Genomic DNA, 24,301 nt, shown 5'->3' with positions numbered 1-24,301 from the left:
AGAAGCATGAATATTTAACATTATCAACTTCTAAGAAGCAGAACAAGAGAAAAGGGCACTAGGAATGGGCACTAGCATGTCCATGTAGACACAGGTCTCTTCCTACAGTATCAAATTTTACTGAGTAACAATAAATTCACAGGTTGTGTCGATTTTATTGGCTTTCATTTACCGAGGACTACTGATCCCACTTGGCAGCCACGCCCACCGTCACTCACAGGCTCTTCTATTATAACCTTAATTACTAATGTTAACTCTCAGATCATGTAGAAACCTTCATGCAATGGTAGAGGTGGGTTACAGAATGTCTAAGAAAGGGTTAAAGCAGCTGTAGGGACTAAAAGGGGCCTTACAGAAGGTAAGAACAGACAAGTGATAACAGATGCAGAGAGAGTGACTTCAGGTGGTTAGATAAGATAGGCACAGAACAAACCCCAACAGAACAAAATAGGCTACACAGCTGTCTGGGTGCCAGGTCAATTCCAGGCACTGAGCTGAGTCAAAGGAATTACTTTTGTAAGAGGCATTCAGGAGGGGGATCCTACTGGAGCCCAGGGTCAGAGGTGAGAGTTCATCAGCTGTCAGTCTCATGACCCCTGCACTGGGTGCTCTGATGGTGTGTCTGTGGGTGTTGCTGTATCCGAATGTTTGGTGCTCTCCTTGTACATAATCCAGAAAAAGGACTTGCACCATTCCTCAGTGCTGTGTTGGATAAACTCACAGGCCTGATTCTTCTGAGGTGTTTCGAAATATCCATGGATCCATGTATTTCTGATTTAATTTGGCAACGTTGTGGGTGACAATATTTCATCTATGTGAAGAAGTTATTTATCAGCTTGTTTGTGCCACAGGGTTTATGTCACACATATGAATACGGTTGACTTGTACAAACAAGAGGTCATCATTCTGCCTAAGCATCTGTACTCAAAATGGAGTCACTCTGGGCAAGTCACAGAATGAGAGCCATTGCTTTGCACAACATGGAGTATCATACACAAGGCACAGCCTGAGCTCTACAGCCTGTTGTAATGTTTTAAAATATAAAGTCTCCAATTCAGTGCTTCAGATTTTTCGCAGAGCCTAAAAAAGAGCACAAGAAGACAAGCCACAGTCTTGTCAGGACATTACTGCTTTCTCCTTGTGTATGGTCTTTTGGCTGCTGATAAGGAAAAAGAAAGCTTTCCATTTGTTTCTTACCAGGAGACTTCTGAAAAAATTGTTATTATGAAGGTAATGTACAGAGGGGTTACCATTTCATAAGTCAGGGCAGGAATTCATTTCTTTTTGGACAAGGATCTTTGTGTTTCGCATTCATCGTTTACTATGCAAAATAAAGAAGGCAAGGTTTGCAGTTGGGCATGTGAGAAAGAGGCATTCATTCCTGTAGATTTTAAATCTGAAATCTCTTCCGTGAGTCCTGCACTATGTTGCTGGGAAGTCTGACCTTGGCCCATGGAGCAAGGCTGGACTCCCAGTGCCTTCCTAGAAGTTGTCCATTTCCCATCTCGTAATATTTATAACCCTCTCTGAGAGAAGAGAGTGGGTTCTACTAGGAAGTCATTTGAAGAGAGAGAATGCAAGAGACAGCCTCAGTAGTAAAAGATGAAGCTGTAATTTAAATTCATTTGGTGGAAAAGATAAATGCAGATAAAAGCCCAGTAAACAGGAGCCAAACACCTTGGCGCAGCAAGCTCGCAGACAATGGACTTGGCTGTCGGCCATGGAGCCATTCGTGTCTGCTGATCAGGGTCTAGTCTGAGTGGAGCAAGAGTCCGCAGAGGGTCTCTCCCTCAGTGCTGAGTGGGTAGGAGACCCACCGGGAAAGGACTGCGGGGGAAGCAGACTCAGGCAGAGAGGAGTTCGCGAGGAGCCACGGAGCAGCCAGGAGGGAGGCAGCCAGCCATTCTTCAAGAGCTACACAGTCAAAAATTGCCCGAGGCCACAGGGCTCAGAAAACTTTCTCAAATATGCCCTTTGCTTTCAGAAAGAAAGCCTAGCATACCTTTGTCCTTTTTCGTAGTGAAACATCATTTTTCACCAGAGAATATCTTTATCGGGGAATGCCTAGAAGAACGATGCAGACACTGGGCGCTCAGGAGCACTTTGTTGAAGTGGTGTCACCCTTGCTTCCCTTCATTAAAGCAGGCCGTGTGTGTGTGTGTGTGTGTGTGTGTGTGTGTGTGTGTGTGTGTGTGTGTGTGTGTGTGTGTGCGCGTGCGTGTGTGTGTGTGCGTGTGTGTGTGTGTGTGTGTGATAGAATCAGTGCTGTGCTAGTCTCTGAGTTCATCTGATGAAAAAGACAAGGCACCGCCCTGCAGCAGCCTATACAGTAGCCTCAGGCAATGTTGCCTCCTTGGGACAACTGGCAATGGTGAGAGAATGTTCTGTTTTCATGGCTTGGGGGAAGGGGTGTTGCTGAAAATTGGTGGACAGAGGCCACGGTTATGCCTAAGCCTCCTAGAAAATAGAAGACAGAACCAGTGAAGAATTATCCAGTCCCAAATGTCAGTAGTGTTGATATTGGCAGACTTTGTACAAAAAGAAAAAAAAAAGCACTGGGTAAAAATAAAAATGTGGGAAAAAATAAGACTCAATCATTTTTTTTAAAAAACCCAGTGGAAATGTGAACAAAAGAAAGAAATGCCCAAATGGCAGGACTTGTAAATTCTGTCTAAAAGAATCTGTGAAAGATATGAGAGTGAGATGAAGTCAACAGTAGGCTTTGAAGGGTCATGGAGGAGTTTGGTAAAAGATGAGGGAGAGGATCAACTCCAAATAGGACCACATGAGCAGGAGAAAGCAAGCCTGGAAATTTCAAGTTGTACCATGCGAGAAGTTGGAGGAACTGGGGAATGATTCTGGAGTAATAAGAGACAAAAATCACAAATGGTCAGACAAAGGATTTTGAACTCAGGCCTATAAGCTGAAAAACTACAAGCCAAGGTGAGCACCACCCAAATATTCTGTAAAATAATCTATGTAGGGAAACAAAGTCTTCTTTTTCTTTCCACTCACACTTAACACATAACATGTCTATGATGAAATCTGAGAGTTTTCCCACACCTAGAAGTTCTCTAATTGTCTGTAGATACCAGCTGAGTATTCTACCATTTGACTCAGTCCCAGCACTCCGGCATTAGATCTCACAGGTCAGGAGTTCAGGACACTTTCATTTCTGTCATTTCTGTGGCCCACTTTGTTCCCACCAAATTCCCAAATCTACTCTCGTTGTCTGTCTTTCATCTTGTCTACAGTGCCTCCTCGTAGAGGCCAGGTTTCTCTCCTCCTCAGACCCATGGCAGCTGTACTGAGGCCTGGCTGGGGGAGGAAGTCTCCTCATCCACCTCCCTGCTCCACCCTCCTTCACCTCTCTCTCTGGTGGCTGTGCTGGCAGGAGGGGAGAAGACCACCCATCTCCCGGCGTGCCTGTGTGTGGTTCAGAGGCCATCCTCCTCTTCATTGGTCTGACCTGCTTTTCTTCATTCGAGAGCCGTCGCACTTCAGGACGGTGGCAACTCCTCAGCTTCCTTGTGCACAGCGCCTCTCATCAGGCTGCGTTCCGTGCCAGTGCTTGGATCTACCTGCTGAATGTCAAAGGTGTGGTCCTCAGTCTGGTGGCAGAAACTCTAGGAAGTGGGGCCCAGTGGGAAAAGAGCACAGGCTCCTGGGAGAGGTGAGGATGCTGACCACAGGCTCAAACTCTAAAAGCTGCAAGCTGCGGTAAACCTTGTCTCCCCATACAGTGATCATCTCAAGTACTGTCTCATGATTATGGACATCAGAACAGCAATGAAAAGTTGAACCTTTGTTTCTTCTTCCTCCTCTTTCTCTTTCTCCTCCTCCTATCTCTCTCTCTCACTGTCTCTCTCTGCCTCTCTCTCTCTGTATTACTGGAGTATGGACTCAATACCTTATGCTTACTAGGTAGGCACTCTTATCATTTAAGCTAGTTAAGGGCTTCTCAAGTCTTTTTTTCTTTTGTGATTTGGGGACAGCATTTCATACTTTTGCCTGGACTGTGATCCTCCTATCTTTGTGTCCCACACAGCTAAGATGAAAGGTACTTGTCACCATGCAGAGATAATGGTTGAGATGGGATCTTGCCATCTTTTCCCTTGGGCTAGCCTCAAAACTGATCCTCCCAATGTTTGCTTCCTGAGTAGCTGGGATTACAGGTGTGAGCCACCAGTGCCTGGCTTTGTTTTACTTCTGTTTGATGATTATAAATTTTAGAATTTTTTTTCCCAACTGTATAAGAAAATTGGTTTTGCGTTGCTATCTGGATGAGGGAATTCAAATGCTTATAATAATGAATCATGGCAGGTAGGGTAATTTAATAAGTTTCACACCATTAATCCTAACAGTCATAATACATTTAGCTGAAATTTATCCAGATTGCATGAGAAATGGGAAAGAAAAAAGATGTTCTTGGATAATATGATCTATTCCAGAATTTAAAACGTCAAAACTTTCCAGAGTATTAGAATTATGCACCAGTGAAGACATTTTTCAGTCTGAATAAGCAGCCACTTACTATGTAATCAGTAAGCAGTAACCTGTTGTCTCACATAACAAGAAGACCAAGTTCTAAATAAAAGCAGGGTTCCTTTTGTTCCAAGATTAGGAGTTTCAAGATGAAGATAACGGGGCATTAAAGTAAGTGCAGGGCCCTTCCAGACAAGGGGCCCAGTGAAATTATTAATATCCCTGCATAAATGACCTTGTCTGTTAGCAAAGTGGCTGTTGGATGATAGCTAAAAAAGGTTTGTTTCCGGCTGCTTGTGGTAGGTCATACCTGTAATCCCAGATTTGGGGAGGTATAAGTAGGAAGATCACAGTTGGAAGCTTACCCTAAATAGAAACACAAAACCCTATCGGAACCATCCACTCCCAGAAACAAAAAAGGAACAACAAAAAGAGATTGAAGAAACCCCAAACATAAATTGTTCCACATAAGTTATTTTCTGGGAGTAATTTACACATTCCTTTCAGGCGAACTCTGGCTTCTTAGGCCATTGCATTTTGATTCCTGTCTTGCCCTAGACTTCTTCCTTGACTGGCTGGAAGTATTTGCCCCTAGTGCTCATCTTCCTTTCCCTGAGACACTGGTGGGAATCCCTTGTTCCTTGGCTTATATGTGGCTTCTCACTTTGTAGTTTAATTCTAATCCCTCTAATTTCTGACCATGTGATCATTGGAGGTCCCCCTCTCTCCTATCACCTGACAGAGGCTATGGTTTCCTCTTCTGTGCTCTTCTGGCAGTTGTAGCCATGGCAGGGGGAGCTCCTTAGATATTTACCCCCGAGAACCCCTTTGGGGATCTCAAAGTATGATCAGTGTTCTTGTGACTTTGTCTTCTGTGCGTTCACGTGCCTTTCTATTCAAAATTAATTTTTTGTTGATTTTATTTTGATTTTGGCTACTCCATTAAAACCTACCTTCTCTGATGATTTTCTTGGCAATTGTTTCCACAGGTGTCAGCTTCCTTGGATTTTAGCTATGCTATCTGTCATCACTTGTAGGATTTTCTCATTAATGTATACAAGTAGAAGTATTTCAAAGTGGTCAATGTTACTACTCTGGAATGGATGATTTGAGAATGGTAGAGGAGACAACAGAACTAACCACTGCTCAGTATGAGGGAAAAAGTACACTTTAATTATGCAAAATGTATTTTATTTTTTTAGCAAAGAAAAATCATATCATCTAGGGCATGATGGGTTTTGTTTTTTAATCCCTTCAAGCCAAAAGACAGTCACATGTGCTAGCCACCTAGATATTTGCCAGTCTGAGTAATTTGTATGTGAATGACTGAAACCAAAGGCCTCCAGTTGTTACTCTGTCTCAGGTAATGCTTGTGAGTACCGGGGACCATCTTCTGGATAAGAACAAACCCAGAAACTTTGAAGTAGAGAAATTCTTTTATGAGGTTTGTGGCTGCAAGTAGACTTTGTCTGTGTGATAAGTCTTAGGCAAGGTTGTAAATTATTTCAGTAGGTGAAAAGGAATTTGGTCGATTGTTTCCTCTGCTTTGTTACTAGCATTAGCTAAGCACAATGAAAAAGTTTAATCAGACTTTAAAAACTTTTTCATGAAGGCTTTAAGTTTTCTTGGTAAAACTGATTCAGCCAATCGATCGACCTTGGTTTGGGTAAGTTATTACTTGATGTTGAGTGTGACCCTCTGATCCCAGCTGTCACATATGACAAATTAGGGCGCCAGGCCCTACAAATGCAGATCCTACCATTCACATGTCCCAGAAACGGAAAATGTGATGTCTCCCCAGGGACAGATAGACAGGCCATTATATCATCTCACACTCGAGCGTCTCCCCCACCTCCAGCCTGGCCGAGCCTCCTCGGGTGGTATGGCATCTTTATCTCTGACCTCTACACAGGGTCACTGTTGTAACAGCTGACAGAAAGCTTTCAGGAATGAATGAGTGCTTAGAGAAATCAGGTAGCATGCTCTGACCAGCACGGGGATCCTTTCTGACAACGCTGATAGAGGGACTCATACCGCAGTTCATTGATTTCAGTGTCAGTCAGATGAAGAGTAGCATATTGATGAGCCTTTGTCATTACTTTGCCAAAGGTGTCTTGTCAGATAAAAGACCAATAGAAGAAGCCAAGTTGAGACAGCCATCACATCAGTGTTCTTGGTGGTGAAGGGGAAGAGAATGAACTGTGATATTTAAACTAATCGATGCCTATCAAGGCACTCTTAAACTCTTATAGTAAATTGTTTTGATTTGCAAAAAAAAAAAAAAAAAGGAAGGAAAAAAAGAAGGCTGATTTATAAAAAGGAGAAAGGAAAATTGCCCACAGAGTGAAGTGAAAGATTTCCATTCACGGGGACCCTAAAGTTATGATGAAGGCTTTGAAATGGTTTGCTATATTCTAGAATTTTCTAGAATGTAAATAAAAACCTCGTGCTTTATATTTTAACTTTCTGGTATTGGATCTTAGCACCTACAGTGGACAAGGTAACAATTCTGCTACTTTCAGAGTTCAGAGAGAACTCTAGGCCTGTGTGCTAGTCATGTCCACAAAGCCTTTCATGACAGTTGCCATTTGAACAGAAGCAACGATAAGGAAACTTTCTAGCTCCTTATCCCTTCTGATTATCATCCTGCTTGTAGAAAAAAGACTGGGCATTGGCCCAATGGTTCATAGTTGTAATCCCAGAGATTTCGAAGACAGAGATCATGGTTTGAGGCCAGCCTAGACAAAAAGATATCAAGACTTCATCAGTCAATAACTGGGTATGGTAACATTGACGTATCATCCAAGCTTTGTGGGAGGCAGAGATAGGAGGATCATGGTCCAAGCAAGTCTTGGAAAAGCTATGAGATGCTGTCCCCAAAATAACTACAGCAAGAAGTGGAGTACCTGCCTAGTAAGCACAACTATTGAGTTCGTGCCCCAGTATTACAGAGAGAGGGAAAGAGAGAGAGGGAGAGAGAGAGAGAGAAAGAAAGAGAGAGAGAGAGGGGGGAGAGAAGGGGGGAAAGAAGGGAGGGAAGATGAAACAGGAAGAAAAAGAACAGGAAAAAAAGGGAGAGAAGGTAGAGGAGAAGCCAGGAGAGAGAAGAACGGGGAAGAGGAGACTAAAAAGGGACTGCCATTGTTTTTATTGCTCTTGCCATTTTTTTGGGGGGGTGGTCATGAGTCTGAACTCTGGGCCTGGGTGCTGTCCCTCAACTCTTCAGCTCAAGGCTAGTGCTCTACCACTTGAGCCACAGCACCACTTCCGGCTTTTTTTCCCCTGCTTATGTGGTGCTGAGGAATCAAACCCAGGTCCTCATGCATGCAAGGCAAGCGCTCTATCACTGAGACACCTTCCCAGCCCTGATCTTGTCATTTTGACAAAGTACCCGAGATGATCAATGTATGAGGAGGAAAGGTGTACCGCAGCTTGCAGCTGTTGGAGTTTGAGCCTGTGGTCAGCCAGTCTGTTGCTGTGGGGCCTGAGGTGGCTCAGCACACATGGTGGGAAGCACATGACAAAAGCAGCTGCGCATTTCACAGTCACCAAAAGCCTAAAACACAGAGACAGCTCCAGCAGCATCCTCATCTCCCCCAGGAGCATGTGCTCTTTTCCCACTAGACCCCACTTCTTAGCGTTTCTGCCCCCAAGCTGAAGACCAAGCCTTTATCATTCAGCCAGCAGATCCAAGCACTAGCATGGAACCCAGGAAAAAGAAGTGAAAAAGGATGGAGCAAGGAGGTGGGTAAGAAGACTTCCACCCCCAGCCAGGCCCCAGAGTCCCAGGGCTTTGGTAGCTGCTGTGGGTCTGAGGGGGAGAGAAATCTGGGCTCTAACAGGAGGTGCTGTGGACCAAGGGAGGAAGTTCTTTCTTCATTATTTTTCATTGTTTCCCGTCATTAAAGTGTGAAGATCATGCCTCACCTGGTACAGTGTGAGGCAGGCAGGATAGCAGGTGGAGAGGTAAGCCTGACGTAGTAATGTGCAGCCATGAGGAAGTGGCTGCACTCGCACCCAATCAGCCAAAAAAGAAGGTCTGCTAGCTTGCCTGACTCTCATATTCTTGTCTTCTTTCTCCTCATTCCAAACAATAGTACAGCCAGCTGTATTAACACAGAGAATTTTTGTTAATGGACCAATACAAGGCCTTGGCTGCAAATGTGCCAGTTTCAGCAAGCAAACAGAATAATTCGATAGCAAAGGAAATGAAGTTACTAGAAAAAACATAAGCGCATTGCATCAGTACTGTTAATAATTTTTAGAACAAGATAATATTCTCATCAGGGCATTTACCAAGCAAAGTTTTCTGTTGAGAAATTAGCAATAGAGAAGATACAAATACCATTGTCAAAATTAATAAATTTCTCATGTATGAATATTCATGTTGACATTCTCTTTCAGATCTAAATGAGATGAAGAAAACACATAGCCTATACACATTGTAATTCATAAGGAAAATCATTTTGAACTCTGAATTCTAATTGAGGCCAAATCATCAGTAATGTATACATGAGAAAAGTTCTTTGGAGAGGAAAGTAGTATTTTAGCAAAATTTAAAAAGTGAATACCAAAGAATGGTACGAATTATTCAGTCAACAGTGATTAGAAGCAAAAAGAAAAATGTTTAACAGTTGTGAACACTGGGCACCAGTAGCTTATGTTTGTAACCCTAACAACTTGGGGGATTTTGTATTGAAGCCAGACAAAGAAGTTTATAAGACCTCCTCCTCTTCTTCTCCCTCCTCCTCCTCTTCTTCTTCTCCTTCCTCCTCCTCCTCTTCTTCCTCTTCCTCTTCCTCTACTACCTCCTTTTGTTCCTCTTCTTCCTCCTCTTGTTCCTCCTCCTCCTCCTCCTGTTCCTCCTCCTTCTCCTGTTTCTCCTCCTCCTCCTCCTGTTCTCCTCCTCTTCCTCCTCCTCCTCCTCTACCGCCCCCTCCCCTCCTCCTCTTCTGCTTCTTCCTCTTCTTCTGCTTCCTCCTCTTCTTCTTTTCTTTTCTTTTTTTCCTGTTTTGATGCCAGTCCAGGCTTGAATCTGGTCACAGTCCTTTAGCTTTTTTTTGCTCAAGGCTAGCACTCTACCACTTGAGCCACAACTTTACCTCTGGCTTATTGGTAGTTAAAGAGTTGCTAGGACTTTCCTGCCTAGGTTGCCTTTGAACCTTAATCCTCAGATCTCAGCCTCCTGAATAGTCAGGATTACAGCTGTAAGCCACCAGTGCCTGGCTGAATTCCTTCTAAGCCAATAGCTTGATGCAGAGCACATACGTGTCTTCCTTGTTTTTCACAAAGCGTAACTAGGTAGATTGTAGTCTGTCTCAAAAAATAATAAGTCCAAAAATACTGGGAATGTGGTTGATTGTGGTGGAATGCCCATTTAGCAGGTGCAAAGCCTTGAGTTCAGCCCCAATACCTTCACAAAAAAATAAAAATTAAATTAAAAAAGTCTAAACGTGAGTGCTAGAGCAGTCAGGATGCATTCGGAAGAGGGAGATGAAGGTTATTTAGCATTGAGGTCTATCAATTCTCCCTTTCCAATTCCTCTATGAAAATGACAGAAAAGGAAGAAAAGTGGAAGTGAAGACACAAAGAGAACAGAAAGGAAGGGCATGAGGGCATCGCAGACTTAATGCAAATCGTAGAGTTCCGGAGCAGATAGTGGAGTGTGATGGATGTAGGAGGCACGGAGAGAAATGCTGGAGCTTAGATTGCAGAGGGCGCAGATGTGAATGACAAGGAAACAAGTTGCTCTGTGCCTGTGCTTCTCAGTGCTTGGTACACAGTAGGTACCCAGATGACTGGACCCACACCTCTAGCTCCTGATTCTGTGAGCTGCAAGGGCATCTGAGGGTTTTCATCGTTCATGAATTCTCAGGTGATGCTCACATGATAGATCTGGAGATGGCATTTATCGGGCCATAGTTCCGGATAGCCTGGGACAATTTGAGGATGTTATGTCATCACATATGATGGAGGCCTGATGTAGATGTGAGACAGAAAACCCAGGGCCTCCAAAAAAGCCTGTATATAGAAAATTCAATTATCCAGCCTGCTCTTCAAACACACAAGATGTTTCCCAGCTGGGAATATGTCTCAAACAAGTAATCAGAGTATTTTTGGACTCTCGGGTGAAAAGACCGCTGGTAAGAGTTCATCTCCATTGTTTGTATTTCCTACAAGAGTCATACTTTCACATAGCATTTGCGCAATTAGAAATCAGAGTCTGATCTATATAGTAATGGGGTTTTATTCCTGTTTCTGTATTTACTCAAAAAAATCAGGCTACTCAAAAAAGGCCCTTGGTCCTTAAGAAAAAGACTTTTTTTTAAAAAAAGTGTTTCTTTGGCCTTTTGAAAAACTGAAAAGGAGAAAACAATACCTTCAGAAGAGTGAGTTTCTCCATCTTGTTAGCAAACAGATTAGAGCATGTACAGATAAGAATGATGAGCCTCTTAATATCTATATTTATAATGAAAACTGCTAGAAACAGCTAGAATACTGTAGCTGTGCTATATTTGTAAGTGTTTATAATGTGCCTCAGAGCCCAGATTTTCTTGCTAAAGTTGCATTATTTAGGACCAGACAAGAAAGTTACAATTCATGAGACAATAATCACTTTCTCTTTAAAAAATGAATGAGCACAAGGATACATGCCTACTGGCATAGGATTTTAAAATAGCACATCAAAACTCTATACCTTAAAGTGCTATTTTTGCTTCTCAAACCTCTGTGACTTAACAAATGTTACTTGAAACAGTGAAGAATCTAAAACCAGACCCACCCTAACTTTTCTCTACTTATGTAAACCTCCATCTCTGTGTATTACAAATTTCAACTGAAACCACAACTACATCTGAAAGCAAATTCAAGGAAAGAATTTTGCTCAGTACTATGGAAGTCTAGCAGACCACATTTATGGCACACCAAATAGACAGCGAGCAGAGCTAATTTTCTCTGGTTCAAGGGCCTTTGAGAAGAAAACATTTCAACCCAGGGAACTTGTGCCAAAATCTATCTGCAAAACCCATTTGCTTCCCAGATTTTCCCATATCACCTTCTTCCTCATTAGCTTCACCAGTCAACCCATTGCCAACATTGTAGTGGAAAAGGATGTTGCCAAACCTCATGATGGGATAGTTCTGAACCACCTCTTCTGCTTCACTTGGTTCAATGTTCCTTGTAAGCATGGAGCCCTCTATCTTCTTCGCCATGCTGTTTGGTCTTGGAGAGTTAATGTACTTATCTGAACCCTTACTTGGTGGGTTAAGAGAGAGCTGTCCATATTCACTGTGAAATGATCCAGTGGGAAGTATATCTGCCACTTTGGAAAAGATTTTTAATGAGGGAATAAAATAATAGTTTCTAAGTCATAATTTAAATTAACGTTTCATTGGAAACTTACATTTATTACCTCACGTTGGCACCTAAAACTATCATATCCTCAATCTCACTTGTCTACTATCCAGATTTCCAATTGCCTGCTTGTCTACCTAGTTTGTCTGTAGAAATTGGATAGTTCCAATATTTAACTCATCATTCTTCAGTGTATCATCCTTGTTCCTTTTGTTTTTGGAGAAAAGTTCTTCCTTCTGTATCATAATCACATTTGTGCACTTAGTATACAACTTTGACTTTAATACATACATATATTTGGTAAGTTAAATGCTACAACAAGAACAAACCTGAGGACCAATGGAATAGAACTGAAAACCCAGAAATGAACCCACAGACCTATAGCCACCTAATCTTCAATAAGGGAGCTAAAAAAACAGAATGGAAGAAAGACAGCCTCTTCAGTGAATAGTGCTGGAAAAATTGGTTATTCACCTGTAGAAAACTAAAGCTAGATCTTATATATCACCTTGCACCAGAATCAACTCCAAATGGATCAAAGACCTCAGAGTCAAAGCAGACACCCTGAAAACATTACAGGAAGGAATAGGAGAAGGTCTTGGCACAGGATGAAATTTTCTTAATAGAGACCCAGAAACACAACAAATACAAGAAATAATGGACAAATGGGATTGCATGAAGCTGCGGAGCTTCTGCATGGCAAAGGGCACAGCTAGTGAGATCAACAGAAAGCCCACGGATTGGGAGAAGATCTTCATTAACAATACAACAGACAAAGGTCTCATATCTAAAATATACTTAAAACTCAAAAAATTAAATCTCCCAACAACAAATCTTCAAAGAAGCAACTCCCCGATAAATAAGTGGGCTAAAGACTTAAAGAGAAACTTCTTTGAAGAGGAAATAAGAATGGCCAATAGACACATGAAGAAACACTCAATCTCAAATCTAAACAACATTGAGATACCACCTCACCACAGTTAGGATGGCTATAATCAAGAACTCTAATAACAACAGATGCTGGAGGGGATGTGGACAGAAGGGAACTCTACTGCATTGTTGGTAGGAGTATAAACTTGTTCAATCACTTTGGAAAGCAGTATGGAGGTTCCTCAAAAGACTCCACATAGAGCTCCCCTATGATCCAGCAATCCCACTTTTGGGCATTTACCCAAATGATCACAAACAAGTCCATACTAAAGCTACCAGCACAACTATGTTTATTGCAGCATTATTTACCATAGCTAAGATATGGAACCAACCCAGATGCCCCTCAGTAGATGAATGGATCAAGAAAATGAGGAATACACACACACACTCAATGGAATTCTATACCTCCATCAGAAAGAAAGACATTGCCCATTTGTAAGGAAATGGAAAGACTTGGAAAAAATTATATTAAGTGAAGTAAGCCAGATCTAAAGAAACATAGGTCCCATGGTTTCTCTTATTTGCAATAACTAGTACATGTGCAGGATAAGCAGAAAAGGCCAAAAGCTATGTACATATGACCATATAAGATGATGTTAAGCAAAACGAACCACAAGATAGGGGCACAAATATCTTTTTTCTTTCTTGCTATTGTTTCTAACATATTTATAATGTACATGTGATTTTTTTGTTGCTTTGTATGTTCCTCCCCCATGATATAACCCCTGTTTTCACTGTATTTGATGTCCTGCATCTTGTATATACACTTCTCTAATTCGGGGAGGGGAAGGGAAAAAACATGCTTAAATAAGGATACAGGTTGACCCATTGTAACAATGAGCTGTACAAAACGCTATGTTGAAAATGAACTTTACAACTTTGATGGGGGGGGTTGGTAAGTCGTGGAGGTAGGGAGGGAAGAGATGGTAGGGGGCAAACAAAGGAGGAGGTAACAATGCTCATTACCTTGCTCATGTAACTGTAACCCTGTAACCCCTCTGTACAGCATTTTTACAATAAAAAACATACAAAAAAGTCAAATGAGGAAAAAAAATAAATGCTACAGCAAAAAGTTTTTCTAGCCCAGTACTTGTGGCTCGTGCCTGTAAGCCTAGCTACTCAGGGGGCTGAGATTTGAGGATTGTGTTAGAAGCTAACCTGGATAAGAAAGTCTGTGAGACTCTTACCTCCAGTTAACCACCAGAAAACCATAAGTGGTGTTGTGGTGCAAAGTGGTAGAGCACTTGCCTTGAGCAAAAGAGCTCAGAGATAGCACCCAGGCTATGTGTTCAAACCCCGTAACCAACAAAAATAAATTTTTTTCTAGCCAGGTTATGGTGGCTCACACCTAGAATCCTAGCTGCTCAGGAGGCTGCGATATTAAGGATCTAGGTTTGAAATCAGCACAGGCAGACTCTTATCCCCAGTTAACCAGCAAAAGGCCAGAAGGAGAGGTATGGCTCAAGTGATAGAGTACCAGCTTTCAGTGGAAAAGCCAAGTGAGAACATGAGGTCCTGAGTTCAATCCCCAGCACACACACACATATGTGCACACGTGAGCACGCACATACACGCACACACACACATTTTCTACCTACAACTTGTAAATAATGACATTGCCAGTGGCTACATGGGACAGCTGGTAAAATCTTGTCAAAGATGAAAGAGCATCTACTTTTTAGCTAAGGGACATTAAAGCTTTGTCTCTTCATTCCCTCCCCCCTTCATTTTTCTCAAACTTTTTTTTGTTACTCATAATTAAAAAACAGTTTAATAGAAAACTTCAAATGATACATATGTCCTTGATGAGAACTAGCAGGTCAGAATAATTTTACCAACATGGAATCTATAGATATATTTATGGAAGGTTAATGTTTCTCTTTGCGGGAGAGCACCACGAGGTCTCGGCCGACAACATCATTTCCACCAGGCATCTGGCAATATTTTCACTAAACCAGGGCTTCATTTTAAAAAATAAAATGTTCCTAGTCCTTCCCCTGGAAGGACAAACATCAGTGCCATGAGACAGTTTCCTGGGACAGAAGTGGGTCACACTTCTATAAAGTGGCACATTAACCCCCCCTCCCAATCCAGGCTCTAGTTTTCTTTGGTCCATGTTATTCTGCTTCTCCTTTGAGTGCAGATCCTTTGGGTTGAAGTTCACAGAATGTCCCTATCTGACTTTGCCAAATGGGAGGATTGGGCCCGGCAAAAGAGGAAGCTTCAGTAATCCTTCTTCATATAACCTCAAGGAAGACTAGTCAATGGTCAGGGCGTGGGAAGTGTTCTTGCCAGACTTGTGTCCGCCTGTGTGCCTGTAGCGATGGGCACTTTGGCCTCTCCTCCTCAGAGTGCCCGGGCTGGCTGCACTCCAGTGATAATGCCGTGAACACCTTCTGCAAGGGTGCATTCAGTGGAATGGCAATAGCTAAGACCTGCAGCAAGTAGGAAGGGGGAAATTGAGGTTGTAGCTTTGGGGACCTGTGCTTGCTCTCTTTACACATGCCATGGATTGCTTAATGCTTATACAAAACCTATGGCCTTAAACTTCCTTCTAGTAGACCTTTAGAGGAAACCAAGAAAACCACAGCCTTCCCATTTTGGAGAGTGAGCCAGGATGCATTTCCCTGTCCGGACGAAGGACCATTGGCTCCAAGAAGTCTCAGGGTTTTCTCTTCAGCTTGAGAGATGGAATGGAAGAGCCCTCATCTGTAGGAAGGAGATAATAATAAACAGGTTAAGGAATCATTAAGACAAACTTTGCTCATTGGTGATGTTTCTTTCACAGTCTTTAAAAAAATATGTTAAAAGCTTTTAAGACTTGCCATGAAATAGCTTCACAATGCATTAAAAACTCGTGCTGAAAGGATGGGCCTAATATAATATGGGGGGAGATGAAGGGTGGTGAAATACCACACAGAGTTTATTGGCTCAGAGATGAACAAGCATCGTCTTTGCGGTTCATACTGCCATTATGAACTTCCACTAGCAATACAACAGTCTTACCACAGTCAATGAGAATAGCAGACATAATGTGAACCTGGAAGCAACATTACAGGCCAAAGGGGCTTTTCCATCCCAGGGTGCATTACCCACCCCCACCCCCACCCCCGACCCCAGCGCTGAAACAACACACAGACCTTCATCAGCGAGGATGCACTGTTTTATCCGGTCTATTCCTGGGAACATTTCTATTAGCATCAGTTAATCCCTGACCCCTCTTCTTGTGTTGCTATTTAGGTTTCTTCCAGAGCCTGAATTGATGCTTCTGAGTTTAATCTGCCTTAGCAGCTCTGTCCTTTGAAAGGATTCCAAATAGGTTCTGTCCTGTGTGCTACCAGCGGGGGCTGGGGATTGGCTGGTCATTCCCTCCCAGCGTTTTTTGCACCCTGAATGTGATCAGGGAGTAGCTGAAAGTTGGTGAAAGGAAGAAAAAGGTTGTTGACAGCACAGCAGTAATAAACTCTTGAAGCCCCATCCGGGGAATTCGTCTGAGCTAGAAGATCAGCAAGGCTGGAGAGGTCAAGAAGCAATGAACCTTAAAACAGCTTTTAAAGGAAACAGATGAAAAGAGTGACAAATTCACCAGACACACACACACACACACACACACACACACACACACACACACACACACACACACACACACACACACACACACACACACACACACGAGAAGAGCAGACTCAGGAATCTCAGTAACACTGAGGAGAGTAGGAATTCTCACTGAAGGAAATCACAGCTGGATGTGAGCATTTGGGAAGAACAACATTTTTACAAGCAATCAGTACTTCAGTTCATGAGTGTGGGGTCTGGGGAGATGGGTAGAATTCACAAGAACATAATCTTACTGCATTTTGTAAGGAGAGAATAATGCAAACCTTCTGAAATGAACAGTTAAGATTTTCAAGCCACTTCATGTTTGTGTCCTTCTGGTTTTCTTAGTGCTCCATATGAACACAAACCATGCCAACTTAATTGTGTGTGTGTGTGTGTGTGTGTGTGTGTGTGTGTGTGTGTGTGTGTGTGTGTGTGTGTATGGTTCATGATTATGGTACTTGGGTTACATAAGTGGTTTACATTTACAAACTGACATTTCATCTGTAAATCAGCCTTGGACTGTAGGTTCGTTTATTACCCTTATTTTACAGATGAGAAAGTTAGTTATTTGACCAGGTCCACACAACAAGTAAACGTTGATTCTAGGATCCAAACCCAGGACGTCTGGTTGTAGAGTTTATGGCCATGATCCTTAGCCAACATGGTATTTGAACTGGAGTTTCCCTAGCAAACAGATGTAGGAAGGCATGGGACAATGGCATTTTTATAATGCGTTTTTGTCCAAAAAATTCTGTTCAATAATTGTAGACTTTTTATTAAGGCTATTTAGCTAATCTGAAACCATTCTTGCTATAATTGGGATCTGGAATGTTTTCTAAAGCCTGTTTGTGACCCTGTTGAAAGGTGGCAGAAACTTGAAGAGGGAAAGCCTCATGGGAAGTCTTTAGGTCATTGTAAATGTGTTATTGGATGGAATTGTGGGATCCCTAATCTATCACCCTCTCTTTGCTTCCTGGCTATGATGTGAGTGGTTTTGCTCTGCCACCTGACAACCATGATGAGTTACTTTACCACAAGCTCAAAGCAGTATGACTAATTGATCATATGAGCCCAAACAAACTTGTTTAAGCTGATTATCTCAAGTATTTGGGGAAAGTTGACAGCTGATTCACATAAAACTTGAGACAGCTTTCAAATGAGCTTATTATTACAGAAACTATTACAGAACTTAAGTATTGGTTGTAGCAAGAGAATATATTCAAACATTTGTCATTTTCTTATCTGTTTTACAAACCATACAGATGTCTTTTTAAGAGACATATAGAAGGGAGTTGGGGGAGATGGTGGGAGAAAACAAGGGAGGAGGTAACAATGTTCAACAAGAATTATACTCATTTCCTATGTAACTATGACCCCTCTGTACATCACCTTTACAATAAAAAATATAAAATGAGCTCATATATATTATTATAGTAGTTATTTTAAATATTGACTAGGAATCCACTAATATTGTATAATTTGTCGTATAAATGCTTTGTGCTCACTTGTTAAAGAGGTTATATATTTTTTGCTTTTTTGAAAATTTTACATATAAATTTTGGGTAAGTTTTTGTGTAAATTACAGCAGATAGAAATGATTATGAAGATGGCACTTTGGTTTGATAGTTTTGTGAGTGAAATTCTGAAGTAAAATGAAAAAAACAGTTATTAAAACTGAGTCTTATTACAGGTTAGCCTCATGTATGAGCACTGATGTGACTGTTCAATAAAGAAATTGATGTGGATAATATGGATTTCTATGACTAAGAAGGAAACCCAGTTGCTACATTCTTCCAAGTTGAAGTTGTAAATTTGTAGTAACTAGCATTTTACTTTATCCAGGAGCATGGAAATTGAAAATCCCAAATAAATACAATTAAACGATACCATGAAGAATATGTTTTAAAATGAGAATTTTGGAGTCAGACATTTAGGTGACTAGACGTAGAATAAAATCGCTAATTAAAATTTCAATTCTAGGGAAGACCATTAAGTTTAGCACACTATATGAAGGAGAAAAGTATATGTACACACACAGACACAGACACAGACAGATACACATACACACACTCTCTCTCTCTCTTTCTCTCTCACACACACACTGAGGCCAAGGAATGCTGCCCTGACAGTCTCACACAATAATTTTTAAAGAATCTAGGCACTAATACTTTTAACCAAATGGTCTATAACACATAATTACATTGTCTTTAATAAGTCTTGAGTTTTGGTTTTGAATGTCACTCCCTATTATGTATTTCTTAGATATATTGCCTTGGCATATCAGAGATGTAAGCAAGTGGTTCTTACACTGAGGAGGACAAAGTAAAAACTCTCGGGAACAAAGCAAGGTGTTGACAGGTAAGAACTTCCATGATTTTTCCCCCTTAACATTGCTTTATATCATCTATCTGACTGTCTGTCTGTCTGTCTGTCTGTCTATCTATCTATCTATCTATCTATCTATCTATCTATCTATCTATCTATCTATCTATCTATCTATCTATCTATCTATCTATCTTGTTTCTCCACCAAGTTAATCATAATATTTTTGGGTTGTTATTCTGAGTGAACTTCCCATCTTAATAATTTTTCACCTTTATATACCTCTTTGCTTCATTACCACTACTTAAAATTTTGGATTTCTATACACTCTAAGTTATACAGATTCCAAATTGCTAATCTTGTGAATTCTCATAGTCCTAAATAAACATATTATTGGCCAAGTTTGGTGGCAGAATTTGGGATTTTTTTCCAGATAAGCCCATTAAATTCTCTACCACCCTCTGTATAAAACCCACAGTTTTTGTTAAAATTAAGTAAAGAAAAATGGCACTTTAATGAGATGAAATAACTGAAATCACAAGCAAGTTTTATATGTTCTTTTCTTTTTTCCATATTGCCTACCTTTGTTCACACGTCTTGTTGTGGTGTTTTAAATTGCAGGAGCTGAACTTGGAACCTCCCCTCCCTTTAAACATTGCGCTTACACCCCGTCTATGGAGCTACCATGTGTAAACACCACCCGTGCTTGTGAGAGATAGAATTTCCCCAGAGTCCCACAAAACATTTAATGAAGTGTGAAACACAAACATTTCATTACAACATATTGTGTACTTTTGCCTTTAATAACTACATTCTTCATCCAAGAAGTCTCAATAGCTTTCAAAAATGAATTACAGTAGTATTATTTCCCCCAGAATATAGTTTTTCCATGACAGAAGCAGCACTTTCCTAAACTATTGTATTTATTAGCAACCTGTTGCCCTTCAACACCAGTGCCATTTTCATCAACCCTGATCGAGTGTGTATCATTTAAACTTCCTTTAAAAATTATTAAAATAGTTTCATGTTATTGGATTCTCTTTCCTTAAGTGTGGGCAGCTATCGTTGAAAATGGCGCCCTCGAAGGGACAGTGGGGAGTGGCTGCACATTGCATGTGATGGAGAATAGCTCTCCACTGCACCATGCAAATGTTTAATTGAGGAGCTCAATAAGAGTGGAGTCTTTGCTAAGTTGGACATCAAGGAGCCAGGTAAAGTCTGAAACCTGTGGCTGACCACTCCCTATCCCAGGAAAACCATCTCCTGTCCTTCCACTCTAAAGATAGTCTCCCGTTAGCTATTTTTTACACATTAGGAAACCAAGAAGCAACCTTCCTAGTGACACAGGACTGTTGTCAGTTAGCAGGAATGGTAGTCGTCGTCCAATTCTATAACCTGCAAGAGAACTTTGAAAAGTAATCTTGCAATGTTTTCAGCAAGCATGTGCCTATGTGCTACACACAACGCCAGCCTCTCCACAAACCCAAATGAACCCAAAATAACAAGTTCCTCTCTAGCAAAGAAATACTATTTTACTAAGAAAAATTATTTCTATCATTTGGGTGTTTATTAAACTGATAGATTTTTTTTTTACTGAGTCTTTTTTTTTACTCAGGGTCTTATGCTTATAAGTCAGACCTGAGCCACACTTCCAGTCTCTTTTGCTCAGCTTAGTTTTCAGATGGGAATTTGCTTTTTGACTGGGTTGACTGGAACTGAGATCTTGCTTTTTATTTTCCCTAATGACAGGCATAGAATGCTTAACTTTTTATATAAGATTAGGTCTTGGGAACTTTGTTCCCCCTGGGTTGGCTAAACTGTTGATCTTCTTGATTTCAGCCTCCCAAGTAGCTAGGATTACTAGTATGAACCATTGATACCTGGCTTAGATGGACAACTATTTATCCATCATTATTTTCACTAAATCTGGTTCCCCACATTGCCTCCAGGTTTCTTAATAATTCTGGCTTTGGGGAGTATCTGTTACTAAAAGACTAAAAGGGACTAAAAGAATCTGGTTGGAAGTTGGAAACAGCAGTGTTTAAGGACCAATATGTGGAATCCCTGTTTAATAATAGCTTTCCTGATTGTTTCCTGATTTTTTTTGTTTTGAGCATTTTTAATTTTTATCTCACTTTGTAGTTTTCAGTAATTTATGTCTAAATGATAATAACAAAATGTTCATTACTTTCTTAGATTTTTCTTGGCATATAATCCATAATCCTTAAATGCTATCAAAGTTATATAAGCAAATGAGCTTACATTGGCACTTGCTAAATTTCTCTTGCATAGATTTTAAAGAGAAGACAGCAAAATCATTCAAGTCATTTATGGCTATCACATATACATATTATCCTTTATTAAGGTTCAATTTTTTTGTCTATAAAGTTTCTGAACAAAGTATGTATCTTTGTGGGAGGGGATTGATATTTTCCTTGCCATGCAAGAACATTAAAACAGTTTTTCATTATGAAAGAAAAGAGGTATCGTTGATGGAATCCCAGTTCTCTATTCCTTAATTCCACACAGATTTTGATAAACCGAGTAACTTAGTTTAAGGCATGGTAGTTTGATGATTCAAATAAAAGAATCCCTTAACAGAAGTCATAAGGTTTTCACGGATTCCAGTCCCCCTTTCGTAACTCACTTTAACGTTTCTTTTGTTCGCTGTGCACTTGCTGTTCATTCCCTCCAGCACTTGTTCATTGGACTAGTCGTCACTGTGCACCTTCCTCTTCCTATGGCAGAGACGGACGAACAGGCACACATTACACTCTCAGTAGGTCTATTAAATGTGGTAGATGTTACAGTGTGGGTTCATCTGCATCCTTTGCAACAAACCCACTTCTACCATGTCTCTCCTTGTCATATTGGAGGACATCTTGGGCCCTATATTTCACCAAATAAGGGCACCCATGTAAGACTTTAAAAGATTAGCAGAATGAGCTTGGGGTCATGGGTTAGGGAGACTGAGTGTGTAGTGGAAGCATTTGGTTTTCTCACAGAATCTAAGATAATAGACTTGATTCTTGATCCCTGGTATTATAAGACCCATGAATCAAGAGGAGACAGTAGCATAGAAATTCTGTGCAAACATTTCCCTTCTTATCGCCAAACTGTCCTTCTGCTTGCATTGTTCTGGATGGAAAGGACGTAAGCTGGGTGGGCTGTCTATCCCACAGAAATCCCACACACTGTATTAAGTTCCATCCTGCTTAAACAAACGACAGCAAAAGCTGCTGTTTGCAATGAAGAACCCTGACCTCAATGATATATAATTGGCAAACGTCTTGGTCCAGATGACTTGATTATCAAGTAAACTAATTGGTGCCACAGAAAGGTGAAGTTAAGTTTGTATGAAAGATGAGAGTCATAGTTGTCATTTCTTGCTCCAGTGTTTAGAAGAAGAAAAAAAACTGTTGATACTTAAGAAGGGCTTTGAAAAAATGTATGAAGGCAAACTTCTGAGATAGGGAAAAGGCATGCCCAGAAAAAGAAGGATCTAGAAGATGAGATAAAAATGGCAGCAGGGCTGATGCCTAGGTGCATAATGAGCAATAACGAGAGAGAATGAGATAGAATGTTAGAAAGATAAATAGGAAATAATGAGACCCTGCAATATTTGTGTCAGATGCATAAGAATCACTGATTGATTTGTTCATTTCACCAGTGGTTCATGAGACCCTATTCTGTGCCAGGCATTGTGCCAAACAGAATTCTGCCTCATTATGATTAATTTAGTAGCAAAATAAAGAATAGATTTTAGTGGTAGGAGCATTAGAGGCAGCAAGCCAAGAAGCTTTTTACCATAGTCTAATGAGAAGTAAGTAACAAGCAGCAGTTTCAGGAAAGGCATTTACGATACTCTGTGTCCTGTTGCCTTCTGTACTTGCCCATTTTAATCGCACAGCGTAATATGTGGTTCCTATGCAGTTAAAAAATTCTCATGTAGTTACACATACGTGATGTGTTGTGATTTGCCTATGTTTCATGTATGTATGCCTTAGCACCTTCCGTGATGTTGTAGGCATATAATAGATACTTAGTAAAAGTACACTGATTGACAGTTTTGAAGGGAAAAAATCTCCAAATCTACATAAGATGTGCAGAAATTTTTCAGGGGACTCTAAGACTGTATGGAACCAGTGCAAGCTGAGTGTTGAGTGTTAGCCCAGGCCTGGGAGATTCCAGAAAGACGCTCAAACCCCTATTTCCTCTACAATAGGAGTTGGCCTCCCTGAGAATCTCTGAGAGTCCTTGAGGAATGGGTTTGGTATTACCCAGGTGTTCTCCAGCCCTAAGTATCCAAATATACAGCATTGCCATTGTGTTCTTTCATCCTACAGGGAACCCTAACTTCCCACTTTTCTTTTCTTTTCACAGTTCTTGTGTTTGAACTCAGATTTTGATGTTTTCTAGGCATGCACTCTATGCTGTGAGTCCCTAGTTCTGGGATTACAGTCATGAACAACCATCTAAGAAATATTTTTCAATCAAGGCCTCCCTATCTTTTGCTCAGATTGGCCTCAATTTTTGATTCTCCCCTCTCTCCCTCCTGAGGTACCCTGATGCCTTTACTGGCCCAAATACTAACTCCAGCCTTGGTACAGAGCTGACTTGCAAAGAGAGGGTTTGTAAAGAAGATGGCAAATGCCTTCCTTGTGGTTCTCAGAAGTATGACTCCCTGTGGTCCGTCAGAGTAGTCAGCCTCTGTCAATCTTTAGCAATATCTGTCAGGTCTAGCTCCCAGCACTCTGCCTAGCCTCTTCTCTCTTCTTGGGATGTCCCTTGGTCTTTTGTTCACTCCATTTTGTTCTCATCTCTAATCCCTACTGGTTTTGTAAATGGTACAATTCAATTATTTGTTAGTTTTTTGCTCTCTCCTCCCAGACATCCCTTTGGGTTCACCCAAGGCCAGTGAATTTTCCTAAACATTCAGGATGAGACTGCTTTGCTCTATGAAAACACATATCCATTCTGCCACACAAATGCGAACAGAGAGAATGCATTTCAGGGAGATTCCTTAGTAGGAGGAGAACTGGTAGTCCTGAGAGGCTAAAAGAAGATACAACTGGCACAATAAGTTGATGCTTATTTACAGGAAATCATGCCAACAGGATTAAAGCTTCAAGTTTTAAATTTTACGAAAGGCTTACGTTGTATTCCCATTGGATAAAGGAGATTATTAAAATTTTTTCTTTAAAAAAATTTTGGTCTAGCTGGGTGCCGGTGGCTCATGCCTGTAATCCTAGCTACTCGGGAGGCTGAGATCTGAAGATTGCAGTTCAAAGTGAACCCGAACAGGAAGGGCCATGAGACACTCATCTCCAATAAACGACCAGAAAACTGGTAGTGGAGCTGTGGCTCAAGTGGTAGAGTGCTAGCCTTGAGCTGAAGAGCTGAAGGACAGTGCCCAGGCTCAGAGTTCAGACTCCACGACTGACAAAAAAACAAAACAAAACCAAAAACAAATCTGTCTAAAACTGTAAGGAACAAACTTAATTTACTAGTCAACTCCACCATTCCTTGAGAGGAGCCATTGCGTTCCATAAGTTGCAAAATTATGTGATTGGCTTTCCTTTGGCTCATCTGAAAATTTTGAAAGGCTGTT

General features: G+C 41.0%; 1 protein-coding gene across 1 annotated transcript in view; it reads left to right on the top strand.

Moving 5' to 3' along the window:
• Window positions 1–24,301, top strand: part of Ttc29 (tetratricopeptide repeat domain 29) — a 478,601-nt gene that overhangs the window by 265,785 nt on the left and 188,515 nt on the right. The window contains exon 7 of the mRNA XM_070022169.1: window positions 18,631–18,726. The gene's annotated coding sequence lies outside the window, so the exon portion shown is untranslated. The remainder of the gene's footprint in view (window positions 1–18,630; window positions 18,727–24,301) is intronic.

This window comes from Dipodomys merriami, unplaced genomic scaffold (assembly GCF_024711535.1).
Source record: "Dipodomys merriami isolate MVZ:Mamm:240054 unplaced genomic scaffold, mDipMer1.0.p SCAF_15, whole genome shotgun sequence".
NCBI lineage: Eukaryota > Metazoa > Chordata > Mammalia > Rodentia > Heteromyidae > Dipodomys > Dipodomys merriami.
Note: the sequence above shows the minus strand (reverse complement) of the source record. Positions and strands in the feature narration are given on the sequence as shown.